The following is a 4,961-nucleotide window of genomic DNA, read 5'->3' on the forward strand; positions in this document are numbered from 1 at the left end:
CATTAATCACACATCGTCCTTTGCGTGGATATATTCTCAAGACTTGTCTACTGCTTCTGTCTTTACTTCAAAGTATGAGGTTTAAGTTTATTATTGTCACCTGTACTGAGGTACAGTGTAAAGCTTTCTTTTGCATGCTATCCAGACAGATCAGATATACCAAACTTAGCACTTTTAGTTATGATAGTCACTGATCATATATTCTAAACCCTTGCCACACATGCTTCCTGACCTGCTGAATGTCACCATATTCGTTTTAATTCATCTCATTTTCAGGATCACATTGTATCCAAACTGTTTTGCATAACACCAGTCTGACTATGACTTCAGTTCAAAAAAATATTTTCTCAGATGTAACTGCTCAAAGGCACCCTGACAACAGAATTTACATGTACAGGAACATTCTTTAACATGGAAATAAGATCCATCATTTGCCTCCAGGAACCAATGAAAAAAACAATGGAAATCTTTCTTTATGCAAAACTGTCTGGTCTTTTTAAAAGTTTTTGTTTAGATGCCAGCGGCACTGACCTGTAACGAGTCACAAGTCAACAGTACAAGCAAATACTGCAAATTAGGATACAAAGTGATAGAGTAGCTCAGCCGTTCAGGCAGCATCTCTGGAGAACATGGATAGATGACGTTGCAAGTCGGGACCTTTTTTCAGACTGGTTGTAGGTGGGGTGGGGGTGGGGGAGGCTGGGAGAGAGGAATGGCAGGTCAAAGTTTGGCAGGTAATAGGTGAGCACAGGTGAGGGAAGGATTTTGACAGGCAGAATGATTGGAATAAAGGCCAGATATTTAAACAGAAGGTGTGAAACAAAAATTCTGAAGAAGGGTTCAGACCCGAAACGTCACCTGTTCCTTTTCTCCAGAGATGCCGTTATCTCTGTGCTGAGTTGTGCCAGCATTTTGTGTCTATCTTCAGTGTGAAACAAAAGGAGTGAAAAGTTACAAATTATGAAGCCAGAGGAATGTGGGTGGAGAGGAGAAATAGGCGCGAGTCTAGGTGGGGCACGGGAGTAGGAGAAAGAAAGGAGAGGTATGGCGGAGAAGCGGGGGAGGCGGGTGGTTAGAGGTTACCTAAATTTGAAGAATGTAGGGGTTTAGTTCCCTTTGCTCCACTTCGGGCACAACTGCCCGAGTGATTCTCTCCCTTGTTGGTGGGTCAAACGGCCACCCCGGCCATCATTCCACTCGAGCGGTTCCCAAGAGAGAGAATACAAAAATGGGAGAGTGGGCGTTTCAAGGCGCCTGGATTCCCCTGGGTTCTAGACTTCGGAATTATGGTGGGATATGATAAACGGTTGACTTGACCAGAGCGTGCTAATGAGAGAAAACGAAAACCAAGACGGACTCAAAGCAAGTCTAAAATTTACAGGCTTTATTAAACAAATGATCGATGCAGGGTCAGGAGCCGTCCAACAGAGCAAAAAGGCTGCTCCTTTTTATACCCGAGAATTTCTCCTTTGAAAACTCCCAGGTGATCCTCTAGACAAAAGGGACTTTCGATGACTGCCAGTTTCGATCTGGCATGAACAATAGGCTTCCGATGAAGCCAGTCTGAAGAAGGGTTTCGCCCAAAATGTCGCCTATTTTCTTCGCTCCATAGATGCTGCTGCACCCGCTGAGTTTCTCCAGCAATTTTGTGTACCTTCAGGCTTCCGATGATAATGGGTTTGGTGATGTCACGATGCATCGGCCTAATCGTTATCCCATCACCTGGATGGGCTCCCGTTGTCCCGATGGATGGGCCATTTACGATGGTGATTGTCTTGCTGCTGGGCTATTTACCCCCCCGTCTGCTGGGCTTGGTTCCTTCCTTTGTCTTTCCAAGATAATCTCGTTATCTCTGTCCCAGCCTTTCCTGTCCTCACCACTCGCATAGTCATGTGGCTGCCCAGGCCCACAGACAGGCTTTGAACTTGTTCTTCCTTTGTGATCCATTTGGGTTTTTTTTCTTTTGCAGCCAGCATGCCCGTTTTAAAAATGTCCAGGTCCTTATCCCCGAGTTCTTGCATAGTTTTGGAGGATTTGCCCCAATAACATACAAGAATAATATGTTCATATTGTTGGACTGCATGCTACCCAAGCTACTAAGCACTGTATTCATAAGTATATTTCACTGCAAGTCTTAAAATATGTATTTTGTTTCCTGTGGTTAAAATGCTTTCTCAGGAAAACATAAAATTCACAGCATTGGTACACGGATTTTCAACCTCCCATTCTAAACTTCAGCTACATGCAGCCTATGTATATTTAAAACTGAACTTATTTGATAAGCTATGATGGACAAAAAATGCTGGGGAAACTCAGCGGGTGAGGCAGCATCTCTGGAGAGAAGTGACGTTTCAGGTCGAGACCTTTCTTCAGACTGAGAGTTGGGGAGAGGGACACTAGAGATTTGGAAGGGCAAGGTGTGAAAAGGAGAGGTCAAAGGGAATGTAGTTCAAAGACAATGTAGAATGGATCATTGTTAGCTGTCAACTAGCCTTACAATCAGTAACATTTAATCAGGATAGCAAAACTAATCGGATAGCAAGGATTCAAGAGAGTTTATTGTCATGCGTCTCAGATAGGACAATGAAATTCTTGCTTTGCTTCAGCACAACAGAATATAGTGGGCGTGAATACAGAACAGATCAGTGTGTCCATACACCATTATATAAATATATACACACATGAATAAATAAACAGATAAAGTGCAAAGTAAACAGTTAATGGTCTATTAATGTTCAGAGTTTTGTTTTAGTTGAGTTTAATAGCCTGATGGCTGTGGGGAAGTAGCTATTTCTGAACCTGGACATTGCAGTCTTCAGTCTTCGTGGGAGAGGGACGGAGAGAGAGGGAAAGCATGTTAGAGAAGTCAATATCCATATCGCTGGGGTGTTAGCTGCCCAAGCGAAATATGTATTGATGTGTCTCTGAAGGGGTGTGTTTATATTTAAGTGGTAGCACGAATGGCAGGAGCGGCTCGACAGAGAAACGCGGTGCAAGAGCCGGGAAAACCAACGCATCCAATAACTGTGTTCACTCACTTCCAATAGATGCCGCCTGAAGCCAGCACTTTCAGCAATAGCAAACGCTCCAGCGTTATATATGACATTTAATAAGAGTTAAAATCTGATCATTACGAATGCATTAAAACATTGTATTGTGTATATTTAAAAAAAATTCTGAGTAAAATTTCGTTTTGAAGTAAACTAGCCCACCAATTTCGACTTTTAGTTATCCAGTGTTTGTTTGCATTTGCACACAGTAACTGCCACGTTTAATATTATGCAGAAACGTGACAATAAACTAAACTGAACTGAAGCACTGCCAAAAACATCTCACAATGCAGAACCAGTTGGACTACTTCAGTGAAAAACTAATGAGAGCCAGACATCAGAGATATATCAGAACGGCTTTTTTTGTTTGGGGGGGAGGGGGTCGGGGAGAATAAGATCAGCGAGAGAAACCATACAAGGTTAAAAGGGGGCAGTGGGAATGAGGATGGTGTTCGACTCAGTTCTTCCAACAGACCGCTTATTTCTCCAGATCCCAGCATTTGTAGTCTATTGTATCTCTAGCCCTTTGGGGCACATCAAAACAGGAGAGGCAAGGAATAAAGAGAGGCTGTGGGAGTGGGAGTGTTTAGATACCTTTAAATAAGAGATAAGAGAAAGGCAAAGAATTGGGGAAGAGTGAATAAAATAACTAGTCTGAAGAAGGGTCTCGACGCGAAATGTCACCCATTCCTTCTCGCCAGAGATGCTGCCTGTCCCACTGAGTTACTCCAGCATTTTGTGCCTATCTTCGTGAGTAAAATAATACTCCTTATGGAGAGAATGAGAATGAATCCAATACAATTCTGCAGGCCTATAACAGCAGTCAGTGACTCCAAAGGAACAACATTCTGCAAAGATCTACATGAACAATGAAACAATCAAGTATAGACTTGCAATCCAATAACAACAATCAGAGAATTAAGTATAATAGGTTTCTACTTAAACCTACAATCCTATAACAGCAAAGAAACAATATAATAATATTCTATAAAAAGCAATCAAAGAATTAAGGGTAATTATATTCTACAAAGACTTACAATAGCAATGAAAGAATAGAGTATAATAATATTTCATAACAGTGATTAATGGTGACAGCAATCAAGAGAATTAAGGGTGATAATATTCTATAAAGTCCTACAATCCTACAACGGGAATGAAACAATCAAGTATGATAATATTCTATAACAGTAATCGGAGAATTAAGGGTAATAATATTGTACAAAGAAGTACAATCATGTAACTATTTAGTATAATATTCCATAACAGTAACCAGAGAATCAAGTGGAGTACAATTCTGCAAAGCCTTGAGTCTTATAACAGCAACGGGAGAATTAATGGCAATAAAATTCTGCAAAGACTTGCAGTGATACAAGGGAATTAATGGCAATAAAATTCTGCAAAGACTTGCAGCGATACAAGAGCAACGAGAGAATCGACGGTCATTCAATTCTGCAAAGCCTTGCTTGCAGTGATATAAGAGCAATGCAATGTGATGGGATGGGGCAGTTCGTTTTGCTGGAGCGCCTGCGTTAAGGGGAGAGTGTGTCGGCGGATGCAAGTTAAACTCCTGGCAAGAGTTGGAGCCCAAGTTGCAGGCGACCGGCGACGTTCGGGATTCGGCTTTCACGGGACTCACCTCAACTCGCTGCTCCCGGGACACATCCTTCTTCCCTCATTCCCTCATTCCCTCCACCACGGGGTGTTGAGTGGTAAACGGTGGACGGTGGATGACGAACGACGGACGACGGACAACGAACGACGGACAACCGCCGAGCTCGCAGCGCGCCTTGTTTTTTTTTTGTGAATGGCAAAGCGGTGATGGCGCGAAGGGCCGGGCCGCGCCTGAGCGCCGCGCGCGGTCACGTGCTGAGGTGACGGTTGGTGGAGGTGGCGCGCGGGGGGGGCGGGGCA

This window comes from Leucoraja erinacea, chromosome 36, assembly GCF_028641065.1.
Source record: "Leucoraja erinacea ecotype New England chromosome 36, Leri_hhj_1, whole genome shotgun sequence".
In the NCBI taxonomy this organism is placed as follows: domain Eukaryota; kingdom Metazoa; phylum Chordata; class Chondrichthyes; order Rajiformes; family Rajidae; genus Leucoraja; species Leucoraja erinaceus.